The sequence below is a fragment of the Camellia sinensis genome, chromosome 1, assembly GCF_055761805.1.
Source record: "Camellia sinensis isolate YWXY chromosome 1, ASM5576180v1, whole genome shotgun sequence".
Taxonomy (NCBI): Eukaryota; Viridiplantae; Streptophyta; class Magnoliopsida; order Ericales; family Theaceae; genus Camellia; species Camellia sinensis.
The window spans coordinates 148607197-148625267 of record NC_138961.1 but is presented as its reverse complement, the minus strand read 5'-3'; the positions used below and the strand labels follow the sequence as shown (position 1 = coordinate 148625267).

Below are 18071 nucleotides of genomic sequence, written 5' to 3'. Positions count from 1 at the left end.
CACACTAGAAAAATAAATCCAACATTCTCCCACTTGGCCCATTAAGCCGATTATGATGCAATTATGAGTTTTTTCAAAAATATGCAACTTAAAAAATTTTGACTCATTGGATTTCACACTAAAAACTTTGACATGTGATCACGAATTTTAAAAAAAAAAATAGCCAATAAGTTCAGATATATTAGAAACTATAATACTGTGATTACTTCAGATCACCAATGTGAGTCATAGCGGTTATATAACATTTATGTCATATTTCCTTCTATGCACCACACCATTGATAACCTTCACCAACCCAGTTCTTTATCGGGATATATAATTATTTGCCTGAAAGGCCCCTGTAATTTGTCTTGTTAAGACATTTCCTGTTTATCAATATTCAAAATAATGTGTACACACACTTTTAGAAACAGGAAAAACAGAAACAAAATTATTATTGCGCAAATAGTGTCAAAAAATAAGCACTCATGATTAACCATACACATCAAGGGTTGCTTAAAAGACCCATCCTGATAACATGCTCTTTGTATGTCTTTGGTGGCAATCCCTTTGTGAATAGATCAGCAATCATAAGAGAGGTGCTTAAGTTTTCAATTAACACTTGTTGTTTCTGGACTCTCTCTCTAACAACCAAGTACTTTACTTCCATGTGTTTGGAACCACTGGAGTACTTTCCATATTTAGAGAAGAAAACTGCTGCGGTATTGTCACAATATATCTTCAGCGACCTGGCAATTGGGTCAACAACACCAAGTCCTGAGATGAAATTTCGCAACCATAAAGCATGATTTGTAGCCTCAAAGCATGCCACAAACTCAGCCTCCATAGTAGATGAAGCAATAGTGGACTGCTTCACACTCTTCCATGAAATTGCTCCACTAGCTAGTAGAAAAACAAAACCCGATGTAGATTTTCTACTATCAAGGCAACCAGCAAAATCTGAGTCTGAGTATCCGATAACTTCCAACTGTTCTGATCTCCTATAGGTGAGCATATAATCCTTTGTTCCCTGAAGATATCTCATAACTTTCTTTACTGCTTTCCAATGTTCCATTCCCGGATTACTTTGGAATCTTCCCAACATTCCAACTGCAAAACTAATATCTGGCCTGGTACATGTATGGGCATACATCAAGCTCCCTACAGCTGATGCATATGGAATGTCCTTCATTTGTTTTCTTTCCAAGTCATTTCTTGGACACTGTTTTTCACTTAATTTATCACCTTTCATGATGGGTGCATCACCGGCTAAACAAAACTGCATATTGAATCTCTCCAAAACACGATCAATATATCCTTTTTGAGATAGTCCTAGCAATCCTCGAGATCGATCCCTAAAGATCTCTATGCCAATAACATAGTTTGCCTCACCCATATCGACCATTTTAAAGTTCTTGGAGAGATATTCCTTGGTTTCATGCAATAAGCCAAGGTCATTACTAGCTAACAAAATGTCATCCACATATAGCACCAACATAATGAACTTGCTCCCACTAACCTTCAGATATATGCACTGATCAACTGTATTTTCCTTAAATCCGAAATAGGTAATGGTATCATTAAACCTTAAATACCATTGCCTAGAAGCTTGTTTAAGGCCATATATGGATTTTTTTAATTTGCAAGCTAAATGTTTTTTACCTTTCTTTGCAAATCCTTCGGGCTACTTCATATAAATTTCTTCATCCAAATTCCCATTTAAAAAAGCAGTTTTCACATCCATTTGATGCAACTCTAAGTCATAATGAGCTACCAATGCTAAGATGATTCTAAGCAAGTCCTTCTTAGATACTGGAGAGAAGGTCTCTGTATAGTCTATGCCTTCTTTTTGAGTAAAACCTTTGGCAACAAGTCTGGCTTTAAATCGTTCGATATTGCCTTTTTCGTCACGCTTGGTCTTGAAGACCCATTTACACCTGACCTTTTTGCAGTTATTAGGCAATTCGACGAGATCCCAAACACTATTATGTTCCATGGATTTTAACTCTTTATTTATAGCATTGACCCATTTAGAAGAATCATCACTATTCATGGCTTGTGAAAATGAGACTGGATCTTTGTTAATCCCAATATCAAAATCAGATTCCTGTAGATACACCATGTAATCATCTGGAATGACAGGCTTTCTTTCCCTCTGAGATCTTCTCAGAACTGCCGGTTGTGGTGGTTCTACAATATTTTCAATGGTGGTATCTTCATGAAGTGGTGAAACATGAGGTGGTGAAGGATTTTCATCATTTTGTTCGTTTTCCTCAGCCTGTGGAATAGTCTGAGGAACAACAACTTTTCGATAAGGGTCAAATGTTGGCACATCTACCCTAATTTCCTCGAAATTCACCACTCGTGTTTTCTCACTCCCACTAATTTCACAATTCTCTAGGAATCTAGCATTACCAGTCTCCACTATCCTCGTACTGTGATTAGGACAATAAAATTTGTACCCTTTAGACTTGTCTGGATAACCAATGAAATATCCAGATATTGTTCTTGAGTCCAACTTTTTCTCTTGTGGGTTGAAGATTCTTGCCTCTGCTGGACAACCCCAAATATGTAAGTGTCTCAAACTGGCTTTCCTACCAGTCCACAACTCAAAAGGAGTTGTTGGGACCGCCTTACTAGGAACCCTATTTAAGATATACATTGCAGTTTTTAAAGCTTCACCCCACATTGAAATAGGTACAATTGAGTAACTTAACATACTCCTAACCATATCTTTAAGTGTACGATTACGCCTTTCAGCAACTCCATTTTGCTGTGGCGTACCAGGCATTGTATATTGAGCACAAATGCCTTTCTTTTCTAAGAATTTGGCAAATGGGCCAGGATTTTGGCCTGACTCATCATATTTACCATAATATTCACCACCTCTGTCTGATCTCACTATTTTAACCTTTCTATCTAATTGTCTCTCGACTTCAGTTATGTACACCTCAAGGATGTCAACAGCCTGAGACTTTTCATGAATTAGATACACATATCCATAACGTGAGAAGCCATCTATAAATGTGATAAAATATTTTTCACCACTAAGACATGGGATGTTGAGTGGCCCGCAAATATCTGTATGAATTATCTCAAGAAGCTTATTACTTCTTGTGGCACCTTTCTTGGTGTGTTTGGTTTGCTTTCCTTTAATGCAATCCACACATATCTGAAAATCAGTGAAGTCTAGGTTTTCCAAAATCCCATTCTTCACCAATTTTTCAATTCTATTTCTGGAGATATGCCCCAACCGTCTATGCCACAAGATCGATGATTTTTCATTAATTAGACCACGTTTTAAACCAATATTCGAATGCAGAGTTACTAATGATTGTGCAAACTTATGATTTAAGGTAATTTTATATAAACCATCACATAAATTACCAGAACCAATCACTTTTGAATTAAACATTAAATTGAGTTTTCCACAATGAAATAAAACTGAATATCCAACACGATCCAATTTGGATAACGAAACTAAATTCCTAGAAATTGAAGGAACATAAAAAGCGTCTTCTAGATCCATCTGATGACCCGTCTCTAAGATCAGTCGATAGGTTCCTACAGCTACGACTTCAGCTTTGAGACGGTTCCCCATATAGACAAATCTTTCACTTTCCTTCGGTTTCCTGGTTGAGAGGTATCCCTGCATGTCATTTGTAATGTGGGTCGTGGCCCCAGAGTCAATCCACCACGTATTAGAAAGTACTTCAGCAAGATTTGATTCATAACAAACAAAAGAAAATTTCTTACCTTTCTTTTCGAACCAAGCCTTTCGCTTGCTGCAGTCTTTCTTCACATGTCCCTTCTTGCCACAAAAGTAGCACTTGACAGTGAAACCATTCTTAGCCTGATTTTCTTTCCCAGGTTCATTCTTTTTCTTTGGTGGATTTTTCTTTGATTTTACAAACTTACCCTTCTTTTTCTTTATAGCTCCATGAGTTACAGCCAATGCAGTTTGACGTCCTTCCTCCCCCAACCTCACTTCCTCCTGAACACACATATTAGTCAGCTCATTCAAATTTCACTTATCTTTATTGGTGTTATAGTGAATTTTGAATGCGCTGTATTGTGATGGAAGTGAGTTGAGAATAAACTGCACGAGGAAAGTTTCATCAACTTGCATTCCTAAAGTTTTAAGCTTTGCAACTTTGTCAGCCATATTGAGGATGTGATCCTGAACTCCTCGGTTACCATCATATTTCATTGTTGTCAATTCAGCCATAATAGTGCCAGCAAGTGACTTGTCAGCAAATCTAAATCGATCTTCAACAGCCTTTAAGTATTCCAATGCATTAACAGTTTGAGGTAAGGAGGTCTTGATGTTATTTGCAATGGTCATCTTCATGAACATCAAACTGAGTCTATTGGACTTTTTCCAGGATTTAGAAAGGGCAACTTGTTCTGCAGTACTATATTCATTAATGTCTGCAGGTTTATCTTTAAGCAATGCCATATCGAGGTCCAACACACCCAGTGTAAACTGAACATGTTCATACCATTCCAAAAAATTCGAGCCAGTAAGTAGAGGGACGCCCGATGCAAGAGAGTGCAATGAGGTGGGAACTTTTACTGAAATAAGATAGAACAATATACATATTAAAGTTTTGAGAATTATGATGAACTATTGATATCACATAAGTTTTTCCTTTGGGCAAAACTTAGGTATATCCATTGTCTATTCGTCAAGAATCGCTTATGTAGGTCTAAAGTAATTTATGCAATTTTTCAGCTAGTCATGTTACCTTTGGGTATTCAATTCTAATCTCTCAAATTACATAAGTTACATTATCCTACTCAGTTCATAATTATTTGAAAGTGACTCTCCTTTGGGCTAGTCTCAATCTCCTAATTATAACTGCAATTGAGAATATTATCGACCTTAATGTTACCTTTTTTAACAATTCTTTTATGTAGTTCTATATTCATAAGTTTTACAAATCTAGGCCACTTTGGCAGCTACTAAATTAGTAAACCCTATGAATACGGAACTAACCAACAATATTCTCTATTCATTAATTTTGAGTCATTTAATTATCATTAATTCAATCACAATTTTAATGAGATCACTATTTTTATGATTTCTAAAATTTCTTTTATGTGATTGCTATTACCAATATAATAATAATAACTCTGGATGAATGGGAATATTTATATATGTATTATAACAATCATGAATATCTAAAATAATGGTTAATAAGAATTACACCTAATATGAATTAACCACTTTAATATTTAATATTCAATGTCATAAAATTATATCATGATATCAATTTTAAATCATGAAAATATATAAATATTTAACAATAATAGACAATAAGTGTGCATAATTTAAACAAAGCAAAAACATAATCATCTAATGTGATACAATCAAATAAATATATTTATTTAATAGTCCGAACGATTCAGCAAAATTCTAAAATTGCTTTTAATCTATGCACTTTATCATAACGGCAAGCAATACACTCAATTCAATAACATATTATGATGATTATAAAAATTATTATCACTAAAATTGATAATAAATCAAAACATGCATATGAACAGCATATAGAATTACATAAAAGTTTGCACCTAACATATCACAAAACAAAGTGAGTGAGGGAGTCCATGATGTGCATACTTAGTTACGATTTAGAAATCAGGAATGAAATCTTCTTTCACACAACCTTTGACTTTTAACAACACAAAAAGAGTTTCTTTGATGCATAATGAATATGAAAGAGATTAGATGTACTATTCAGACACTGCCTAATAATATGGCATGCAGCTTACAAGGTTGAACATACAGCGTATATTCAAGATAACCAACATATGCCGAGAGTTCAAACCTTATGAACAAAAAATATGTTGTTATGAATAATTATAATTATAATATAATAACAATATTTATAAATATATTATTATTCCAAGGTGTATTGATTCACAAACTAAAGCTCTGATACCACATGTAAGATTTAATAATACATGTAACCATAATAATAATGCGGAATTAAACTTTACAGGATCTTGAATTCAATACAACTCAAGAATAAAACGAATATACCTTTGTCAGCCATTGAATTAGAGAAGTTGAGAAAATACCCCTTAGAATTGAACCTTTAATTTTTTGGCTCACCTTCTTCTCTCTGTCTCTCTTAATTAGGATGACTATAAAATTTAAAGTGATGGAAAAATACTCATGATATGAAAGGGGAGTCACCCATCCTTATATAGAGGAGAGAAGAGGGCCAGATAAACTCTATCAGAAGAATTCCTAATCCATCAAGGTTTCCTTCTTATCTTAGAAGAGTGATTATATTAAAATTCTATTTACTGAACTTGATCTCAAATATTGGCTTTATCTATTTGTGGAGTCCAAATAAATTAAAACATGTAGAAAATATGTAGGCTATTGGGCCACACTAGAAAAATAAATCCAACAATTACTCCATGCACTTTCTTTTCGAAACATAAGAGTAGAGGTACTTTGATTGTTCACTCGATCACCCCGATTGTTCATTCAATCATCTTACTTTGATTGTTCACTTAATCCTCCCAATTATTCACTCAATCATCTTTCTCTATCTCCCTCATTTTAAATTTTCTTTCTCCATTTTCTTCATTCTTTTTAAAATTTTTCTTTTCTCTACACTTGGCAATTTTAAAGTCCTCTTCATTGAGGCAAAAGAACCGTCAACACAATCGCTTGATAATTAGTTTGAATTTAATCTGTAAGAATTTTTCAATCCCCGCTGGCACGCTTGTATTTATGATATTTTCCTTTGTAGAAAAAATAAGTCAAAAGTTTTTTGGCACGCCCAGTGGGACATCAAGTTTATGAAATGAAAAGTTAATTGAATTCGTCCATTCCAAATAGCCTAGATGAAATAATTTGGCGTAAATAAAAATTTTTGGATTTTCAAGAAAAGATCCATGTTCTTGATTAAATAAATTTTCATTCGTTACAATATTATTTGGTGGAAGAAAAAAGACACAATTTAATTGGAGAAATTCATTAATTTGATATAGAAATTCGCCAATAGAATGATGAGTTTTCAACTCTCATTACTAAGTCTTTAACTAAGGCTTTAAAGGTTGAAATTGGTGACTTTTTTAAAAAAATTTCCATGGTTGAAAATGGCAAAAACAAAGAGTTGATTTCATCAATGACATGGGTGATCGGAAAACCTATTTTTAAATAGCCAACTTATGAAAATAACATGGCTAAAAAACATGTTGTTGAGCCAAGCATGGTTAAAAATGATGTTCCATATGGAAACAACATGCTTATGGAGGATTTTCATAAGCCATTAACGGTTAAAAGAGAAAAACAGTTCATTAGGCCAAGAATTGATGAAATTCAAGTGGCCGAAGAATATATTCTTAAGCGAAACATGGCCAAGAATAATGAACAATCCAATGTTCATGAGTCCGAATTTTTTGAGATTGTTCAAGAAGTTAGGGTATGTGAATTTTTAAAGCCCTTTTCTGTGATGACTTTCGTTGTTCAAAATCTACTTTGGATTTGTGGATCACACCAAAATATAATTTTGATGATGTGGTTAATAAAATTAACAAATTGTTCTTATGAGTTCGAGACACTAAGAATAGGAGATAACCACTTAAAATGCATTAAACTTGGCTTGGAAAGGCCTCTGCATTTAAATCAGTGGTTAAGAATGGCTTATCTTTTCAAATTGATGGCCAATTGTATTTTTTATTTTTATTTTTTTGAAGGGCACAAATATGTATCCAACAATTGTTCCTGCATTTAACTGACAAAATTGTGAACATTTTGTGACTTATATGTATACAATCAAAGCATCAAAAGTACATTCGAAGCGTCAAGAGTTGTTTCGAAAGTTGATTACTTCGCCTTTGAAACTTTACAAAGCTTCAAATCATATCATGAAATAACATTACCTTCGAATATATATATATATATATATAAATATATATGCATATAGGCAATTGGTTGTTTAAAATTGCCTGAAATTTCGAAGCATATCATTATGTTAATAAAAATGGCCAAATATGTGGTTTGAACCACTTTGGTATTTAAGCAAGTTTGTTGCTCATACCAAGCAAAAAATGTTTTTTTGTATGTTTCTTATTTCATAGTTGAATATGAGAACCAATTTTTGGGTTTGATCTTTAAGTATTCAACCAATTACTGGTTTGATAAAAAAATATATTCGAAGACTAGCCACATGCCATATGTATTGACACACTTCATTACCACACCATTATATATTTCGAAGTAATTTACTAATCAATGTCAATATTAGCGGTTTTTTGTATTGAAGCCACATCTTTTAGTGATTTTAGTCTTCTTTTATGGTCTTAAACAACTTTGAAGCTTCATATGCTTATGAAGTATGCCGCAGGTGCCTTTGAAGCATGATTTTGGCTTGCTATTGACTTCTTCGAAGCATGATTTTCATATGTTATTAACACCTCTGAGCATGATATTGGTCTATTACTAATAGTGGCCACCCAAAAATTTATTTTCACTTGTGGTTTACACTCTAAGGTCACATATCTATATCCCTAGGCATGTGTTTATGTCAAATAGATTTGGCAAGTGTTCTAAATTAGCCTATAATGGATTTGTGAGTGTATGATGTTATTTGGAGTTACATGCAAACAAAAAGTTCCATAACGTATGATATGTTGCATCTAGGGGTGAGCAACGGATATACCGATCTGTCAAAACCGACCGAACCGAACCGATCAGCCGCATTTTGGACGGATGCGTGATGATGAGCGGACGGTTGCGGATTGATTTTCTCCAATCCGCCAATCTGGCGGATGGATGACGGATTTGAGATTTCTTTGGTCGCAACCGAACCGCCAAACTGCGAGCACCCCTAGTAATACTTTATGTGGATGAGACATGCTGTGATTGTAATATGTGGATGAAGTATGCAGTGATTGTGATATTCTAAAGTTTCAAACTTTCTTGCTTTGGATGAGACATGCAGTGATTGTAATATTTTTTTAAGTCATTAACTGTAATACTTTTTTCTTCTTCTTTTTTTGAGGAAGTGCACAAGTTGAATTATGTTGAAAATTTATAAAATTTTAAACCGCCAAACCGATTCGTATTCATCCGCCAAACTGCAAATCCGCTCAATCCACATCCGCCAGATTGGCGAACGGATGCGGATTGATTTTCTCCAATCCGCCAATTTGACAGACGGATGGCGGATTAGAGGTTCCGTGGCCGCAACCGACTCGCGCTCACCCCTAGTTGCATCTATGAAAAACACATGTTAGCTTTGAAAACCCACATTCGAAGCTGTATAAGTCTCTCTAAAAGCTTTTGTTAAAGCATCTGGTGACATTTTCAAAACAAAGTTTGTTCCTCTATCATCGCTCTCGACCTTCGAAAGGAGGATTTGGTCTCTTGAAACTTTGTTGCAAGTATTTTCGCAAGATAACCTTCGTCCTATAGTTTTCAACCTTCAAGGGGTGATTTTGATCCTCCAAAGCTTTGCCGCAAGACCTTCGAAGGATGAATTTAGTGATTTATAAACACTTTGACCATAAAAAGGGTGATTTTGGTCCTCTGTACCACCTTCGAAGTTTGTTACTAGTCCATAATATTAATAGCTAACATGTGTAACAACTTATTAAGGTGAATCATATTTGGATATTGGCTTTGCCTTGAAAATATAAGGTTTTGAATGATTCTAAGTGCAAGCAATATCAACCTAATTCAAAAGATTCCAAATTTTCTAAGTATTTAAAGTACAAATAAAACCAAAATTGTTTTATTTCTTTTGAAAGATTGATGCTGATTCAAAATACCACTACAACAAATTTAGGTTTTTACTGCACCAAATACACGCCGTGGATATGATTCTACGACGCGTAAGGTAAAGCCGTGTCATGACCAGTCATGGAAAGTCAATCACTTCGATGGCATGTCGTAGTACGTCGTTAAATATCCTTTAACAGCAAATCTTGTGCACCGTGGTTGATTTTTCTACAACTACTTTTGCACGCTGTTAATTCCTATCACAAATCACAACTCTTATTGCTCGTCGTAGAATATGCAATACAACGACCTATTATGCTTGTCGTAGAATATACATTTTTATTTAATTCTGCAAGTTCTATTTGACTTGTTCTGTACAATTTAACAAACATTAAAAACAAGCTTCACAAAATATCAATCAACCACCAAAATATTGTTTCAAACATCAAAAAGAAACTATATTCATAAATTATGAACATTCAACAATTGTCTATACATTTCAAATATTCAAAAACTATATCCTTAAGTTCTAAACCGTCCAAAAAGTTTAAACCATTCAAAAACTGTGCATATCTGAGTTTCTACACATTTCCAAAATTATTTAGACATTATCCAAAACTATCGGTAACAGTTCTTGCAACAGTTGCAGCTGCAGCAAACCCGCTTGCTCCTATCACATGGACAAAAGGGTGCCCAATATATGTGCTAAGGCACCTAAACCCGCAAGAATAGTTGGATCAGCTAACTATGTTGCCAATAAAATATGAATTCATCAGGAAAAAACAATCATGTCATTAGAAGCTTGTTGGCCAATGGCATTTAAAATGTTCAAAAGCCTAAGCTGAAGATGTCATACCACCAATAATTGCCATTAAGGTTTCTCAGGTTAATATAGCTGCACCTATTATACCTCCACGGTTCCACTTGTCCCAAGAGTTGTCTAGTGATTGGTAATTTCCTCTTTTTTATTGTTCCCTTTTTGCTAAAGCCATTGCAAAGCAAGCAACCATAATCTCCATGGCTTCCTATAGACAAAAATTTTCTCTTTAGTGAGGGTAAAAATCTAAAGTTGAAAAAAAGAAAATTTCTTGAGTAAGAGAGCAAAAACAAAGGGAATCAACACAAATGCCCTAACATGAAGATATTAGAAGAGAGTTGATATCAAAAAAATGATGAATACCAGCATGTTGAATTGTAGTTTTGTAAACTTAAGCCAAGTTTTAATCATTAGATTAAATCCTTTCTACGGTTCAAAGGCATTTCTACGACCAAAACAAGATGAGCTTAATTTAGGTTACGTTTCTCAAGAGAACGTAAGCGTTTAATTTGTGGATGCAAATTTACTATGCTCATGGCTAGACTCTCTTATGTTGTGTTTGGTTGGGGGATTTGGGGAGAGATTTGAAAAGAAAAAGTGAAAAGGTGTGTGACACTAGGTGAAATGTAGGAATATTATATTTACATTTCACCTACCTTTTTCATTTCTATTTCCAAATCTATCCTCAAATCCCCTAACCAAACACAACATTAGTGGTGAGAGTTAATCCATGTTGCCACATACGATGCCACTTGGACTATAAGGGAAAATTCTGGTTACATGAATGAAACTCTGGTTTCCATTCCATTTCATTTCACTCATCAAGCTTTCTCATCGTCGAGCTACTGATAAAAGGCTCAAAAGAAACAATCCATTACAACAATATTGAAGCTAACAAATCAGAATTAAGGGAGTTGTAGAGGGACATTTCAAATAGAAAACATCAATGCTTTAATCAACATCTATCACTCAACTATAACTTCCTAACTGCTCAACTATAAATTACTAACTGCAATTCTATTGTTTGGAATCATCTGCCGTGATGGGCTGAAGTCTATTTACTACTAGTGAACATGCACCAGTTTAGGAACCAATTGTAACTACACTATTTCATTCTCAATACAAAATGCTGTACATTCTAGAACCAATTTAATGGAACCAATAAGAAACCAAACACTTACATGCTTCTTTTTTTGCATCATTTAACATCATTTTCTGAAATTATCATTAGTGACTTTATGGTAATTTTAATACATTTCATCCATATTCAAGTATCTCTTCATACGTACAATACAGTGACTGACAATTTGCTACTTTGACAATCTTTGGGATGGTAAGATTCTAAATATACTGCATGCAAACTTAAAGGGGTTTTATAGGTATTGGAAGAATGGAACAACTAAGCCTATTCAAATTCTATCCATAACTACAGAGTAAAATGATTCATGAATAGGATCAAAACATACTCCTGAGCGGGACTCAAATCATTTGTGCTCTCTGCTGCCCTACAAATGCCCAAAGAGAACTAGTCCTACTCAAATCACTAACAAAACCTGCATACAGAAGGAAATTCATTAAAAATTAAACAAGCTGACATCATTTAAAAATAAATAAATAATTCAACTTCCAAGCCTATAGCTGATACTTCTTTTTTTTTTTTTTTTTTTTGATCAGTAAAATAGAATCTTTATTGATGGAGAAAATATAGATTACATATGAGATTACATCAATAAAGAGGAAAGAAGAAAGAAAGAAATAAAGGAACAAATCACAATGTTGGTGAGGAGCCAACACGAATTGAACAAAACAGAGGAACAGTAGTAGCAGCAACAAACATTAGCAGCAACAGCAAAGAAAGTAGAACTTCACAATATATTAGCAGCAGCAGCAGCAGCCAGCAACATACATTAGCAGCAACAACATACATTACATCAATACAGTAGCTTCCACACTTCTTCTATATCTGACAACAACAGCCACACCCAACAAACAGACCACACCTATTATTCAAACCAACAGTAGAGGAGCAAAGTAGAACTACACTTGATGCAGAACTTCAACAAAGCAGAGGAACAAAATAGCCACACAACCACATAGGCCTTCAACAACCTAATCTATATAACATCACACAGGCCTTCAATAACCACCCAAAGCCCAGAGTTACCTAGAAAAGACAAGAACAAGATAGCATCATAGCACCCCAACCTAATCCCAACTAGGTTGGCACCAAGAGGGGCACCCAATCATGTGCTAGTTCAAGTCTAAAAGTTGTTAGATCTACCAAACAACAGTCACCTAACCTACAAACAACAATCTTAAAATCCAAAAATTAGCCCAGATCTCTGCTTCTATTCTGCTGCCTTGAACAAGATCTAACTTGCTGAAGGTTGAACACCACATCATTAATAGAAAAAGGTACCCCATATGTATTATACTTCAACCATAAAGCAATTTTAACCTTAATCAGCTCTCCAATAGTTGACACTTACTTTTTCTTTACTTCCAAACAGGCTACTAAGTTCCTCAACTAGCAGAGCTTATGCTGCAATTCAACAAGAATGACAAGTTATTCAACTTGAAAGGAATTGCCGTGAGTGAGACAAATTTCAAATTTGCATTGCAAAAGACCCAATTTTTCTTCAATTTGATTTTCACTTGCTCTAATACCATGTCACTTGAAGAGATCAAAAGAATGATCATTTTCTTCTGGGTGGATCTCGATTGAGTCCATGCTTCTTCAAAGTTGTAATATAATTTCTTCTGAGGGTGAATTTCTTATTCCCAAGATGATACAAATAATTTCAGGTATGCCTCAATAAGCTTTGGTATGGGTATCACAATTTTGTCACAATAAGCTTTGGTATGTAATTCTTGTTCCAAAAAAAAAAAAAAAAAAAAAAAAAAAAAAAAAAAATCCTTTGGTATATGATTTCAGCTTTATTAGAACATTGATTGCAGAAATTGTTCTCTTTTAAAACAATTGTTCTACTTCTCATATATACCAAATTTGTTTTGTTTTTATGTTTCACTCTTTTCTTTGCTTGTTCAAAATATCAAACCCACTTCTAAAATTTGCATAAATTGAATTATTTAATACCAAGCAATAATATCAAAGAAATAGTACATTGCAGATGCATTTTTAAAGGATAAAACAGACACATGATACAAGAAAACCTCATTTTCAGCAGTCATAAAGTCTAGCCTACAAACAAAACATATATGCCAAATAAGGAATTTGAAATTCTCTTTAGTAGCTAACAAGAAGTTCATGTAACAATGAATTGATGTGTCAATCTTTTAAGGACATAACTCATGCCAAGGTTAATTTTTTGTTTTAAAAAAAAAAATGTTTTATGTAATAGGGCAACTTGGGTCAATCTTTTCAGGACCTAACTCATGCCAACAAAAATAACATATGGTAACAGCATCCCAAGTAAGCTACAGTAGCCACAACATAGTATTGCAAATGCATTTTTCATGCCACGTTAGGAGGTTAGAATCAAACTTATGGGCAACCTACCAGCCCCTTTTCATCAACTGAGCAGCTACTGAAGAAACTTTTGCTTGTACATAGCCCTTGGGTGAACTAGCATGTTGCATAACAAAGCACAAACAAAAACTGCAACAAATGTAGTGATTATAAGTGTAAGCGATATATATATATAAATATACATATCAAGGTTGTAGGACACTGAAATAAATATTTAAAATTTACAAAAATATAAAAACAGTGAAGAATTTCTGTGTAACAATTTTGGGAGGTACCACAAGCTAGCAGCCTAGCGGTACCAGGAAGGGGTCTCAAGTAAGGGGAACTTATGAACCCTTGGAAAAATAAATGTAGTGATATCTTTAATAATAACCCACCCCCCAAAACAAAGGAAAAGAAAAATTAAAAATAAAAAAACTAAAAGCTAAAAAAAAGAATTTGATGAGTAATCTAGCATGATATGTTCCACAGTACCAAAGGAAAATTGTCTAACATTCATAAAAAGGATATGCACACCCATGCATTAGTAGCAATAATATGGTACTATGAATGGATTTTATGGAGACTTCCAACTTATAAATTACCTAATCAAGCTTGTCTTCTCATCAGCCGTAAGAAACACCCACTCTCTGATAGCTGCATCTCGAATTGCTGCTGCAGCCTGCATTTGCCACTTGAGAATTCTCTGGATAAAATGAAGAATAGAAAGCACAAGATCCATAAAAAAACAGGACAAGTACAACTCCATATACTGGAACCCAACACTTACACAATGAACACATTAAGCCAAGCAAGCTACTTTCTCCTTCATTATTTTTAAAAACCACAAATTACAAAGAAGCGACCAAGGCTAATTTTCAAACAATGACAACTTTTGCTAATAATCCGAGCTTAAGTACTAAACAAAAGTGAATAAATTATAATAAAATATCTCTTGAATATCATCATTCTCACATTTTTAACTACAAAATTGATTTATCAATTAAATCATTTTTAATGAATAAAATTATTAATTCATTCAAACATAAATATTTTTTGGAAGCTTGATCAAATAATACATCTTAAGTTGGTAGAAAAAAGGAAGGACACAAAAAAAAAAAAAATCCACCATTAATGACAACACAACAAAAGAAATTTGCTAAAGCAAACAAAGAAAGTTCAATTCAAATGTCCGTTTCATTTCCAAAGCAAATTATTATTACTAACTGAAAGCAACTCATGCTAGAATGTTTCTTTGGCTGCTTTAACAAATCACAATTGCATTAGATGTCCAACACCCACAATCAATACCCAGTGCACAATCGCCACTTCAAACCCCCACTAAGAAGAGAATCAAAGCAAGAGGAAGCTCACCTCACTTGGGACTTTTGTCAAACACGTTGTCTTCAGCAACCAAGCACCATGACATTGCTCTGAGATAGGTTTCGGTGTTGGCAACTATAGCTGATCATGACCAAGTGTAGTAATATAAGTAAATGATTTTCCCAAATCAAGCAATTCCAACCCACACCACTGTTTCCACCCTCACTCCAATCACCTCCATCCACTATTACCCACATGTGTTCCCACCCTTACTGCACCATCTACACCCAAACCCCAAATCATTGCCATAGCTTCTAGTATGACTAAATCGTCGTCAACACAAAGATCCAAGAGATCTAGTAGAGCTTGGTACAAGAAAAGAGGATGACGATGACCCTAGTGCATCAAACCCCAATTTGTCGTCGCCACCGCCGCTTTAGAGGAGGAATGGGGCAAGAGAAGAAAACCAACGATGCTGCAAAATGCAGCTCTTCGTGAAGGGATTTTTCATACAACTTGCTTATAGCGCAGGGCTTTGCCTCTAGTTTTTCATCTTGTGTGGAAGGAATGATTAGACAGGAGTGGTGGAGTGGTTTTAGGGTTTAGAGAGCAATTGAGAAATAAGAGAGATGGAAAATGATATGATAAAGGGTGAGAGTAAAGAAGTAATATCATGTTTGAAATATATATATATATATATATTTTGGTGTTTGGCGTTAAAATTTTTCATTTTCACACCTACTTTTTTTCTGGTCGTAATATTCACAATTGTCATTATATATCGTGTAAAGTGCAATATTTTTAATGGTTAATTTTTTGTGTATTGTTAAAATATAATATTTTTAACGACTCTTCTATGCGTGTCGTGTATAATTGATGTATTAACAGCATACCATATGCATGTCATAGAAAATTTTATTATTTATGACTAACATTGCAAGTTGTAAAAAAATCATCTTTATTAGCATTCATAGCCTACGCAACAAACACACCGTGGTTGGCAAATTATTTACGACATGCAAAAAAAGAAAGCTGTAAAAGTGAGAAATCACGGCTTGCATTTACTGTGTGTCGTTGATGTGAAGCCGTATAAACTCAGTTTTATGGTAGTGTACATATATAATATCCCTCTAAGGCATATATGTATAATTCGAGACATGTAACCATAATTTATTACTCATTCGAAGCACTTTATTAGTGCTATTATATTATTCGAAACACTTTGTTGATGTTATTCGAAGCAATTTGTTACTCAGATTAGTCCTATGCTTAGTTCGGCTATAACAACTCTCACTTTGTCTTAGTCATGCTCACGTGCATTTGCATGATCTTTGTCTTGCTTAAACTTGCATTTTTCGGACCTTGATTTGTTTTGTCTAAGTGTCAGTTGCATGCTTTGTTTCTTGCTTAGTGTGTGTTAAGCCGAGGTCATCTTAAGCCTAGGTCACACCTTCGAACCTCTTACACCTAGGACCATCTTGAAACCACTTTGGTTGACCTCCACCTTCACCCTAGCATATTGGTCGAGATGTTATCATCTAGGCATCCTAGATCTTTGACCCTTGTACTTAGTGATCTTGTTCCTAGACTGGTATAACCCAGACCGAGATGTGGCACAACTGGGCCAAGTGTTATCCTTCCTAGCCGAGATCATTGAGACCTTACTTGCCAAAGTCTATGTCCTAATCCGAGATCATTACCTGCCAGAGTACCCATGTCACCTTACTTGTTGTACACACTTTGTCATGCTCTTGTCTTGTCATTCTGCCACCTTTTTTAGGAAACCCAATCCGGTAGTGCCACATGTCTCAGCATAGGGTTAAGTTAGCCGGCAGTAGAGAAAACATATCATTTTGTCATGTCCTTGCCTTTGAAGAGAGGAAGAAGAGTTCTTAGAGTGAGAATAGATTTCCAAGCTTGATCTTCACACCTTGAACCGTTAGATCCGTGTTTTGAGGTTAAATTCTTGATCTACTCTTGTTATTCTTTATGTTGATCCGATCACATTGCATGATCTAGCATGATTCATGAGCCATGCATTGATTTAAAGCTTGTTTTAGAAAGAGAAAATGATGTTCTTGTGTTCTTGAAATAAAACCATGTTTTGATCCGAAAGTTTGCAACAAGTTCCATCTTTTTGTGTTTGTTTTCATAAGATCTTCAAGCATGGGTACCCTGGTCCATATTTTTGAATTCATCTCATGAAATCTCAGATTTTGAATAAAGAAGTTATGATTTTAGCATTCATGTTCTTCAAAAAGAAACCCAGAATTTCCAGATTCCATTTCCCTGAATGTGGTCATCGGGACCACACCTCGACCAAGAGGTGTGGGACCTCGGCCAAGACCTGGTTGGTACCCAGCATGTTTTTCCGAGATGAGAAACAGTGTTTTAACTCCTAGCGTGTTTTGCTTTGTCTTAACTTAGTTTTGAAAGAAATGCCAAGATCATTTACACTCATGAAAAGCTTGTTTTAAGAATGCATTTCATACCCATCTTTGAGCATCTCTTATTGTCTTCTTGAAGTACATTCAGTGGACTTTGCCATGTATTTGTAGGTCTTGGATTCTTGCCTTAATCCCTACACCCGAAGAGCTATGTGAGTGGTATTTTTAATAAAGCTATGTTATAAAGTTTTGATAAAGCTTTGCTTTGTTTTGGAAAAGTGTTTGTTCAAGTATGAATGATTATCCCTAATTTTGTATCAAGTATTATCTTGTTTTGATGACATTATT

General features: G+C 34.6%; 2 long non-coding RNA genes across 4 annotated transcripts; both read right to left on the bottom strand.

The window, feature by feature from the left end:
- Positions 1-3365: 3365 nt before the first annotated feature.
- LOC145790029 (uncharacterized) lies at positions 3366-4154 on the bottom strand. The gene is made up of 2 exons (XR_014328660.1): positions 3736-4154; positions 3366-3628 (listed from the first exon to the last, which is right to left on the bottom strand). It is a non-coding gene; the product is annotated as an uncharacterized LOC145790029 (long non-coding RNA).
- A 6006-nt stretch (positions 4155-10160) lies between these two features.
- LOC114296022 (uncharacterized) lies at positions 10161-16010 on the bottom strand. Of its 3 annotated transcripts, none has more exons than XR_014339623.1 (8): positions 15388-16010; positions 14619-14719; positions 14065-14163; positions 13034-13086; positions 12414-12507; positions 12011-12097; positions 10584-10752; positions 10161-10472 (listed from the first exon to the last, which is right to left on the bottom strand). It is a non-coding gene; the product is annotated as an uncharacterized LOC114296022 (long non-coding RNA). The 3 variants fall into 3 exon arrangements; XR_014339625.1 differs by having other exon boundaries at positions 10161-10441; XR_014339624.1 differs by lacking the exon at positions 12414-12507.
- Between the last annotated feature and the right edge of the window lie 2061 nt (positions 16011-18071).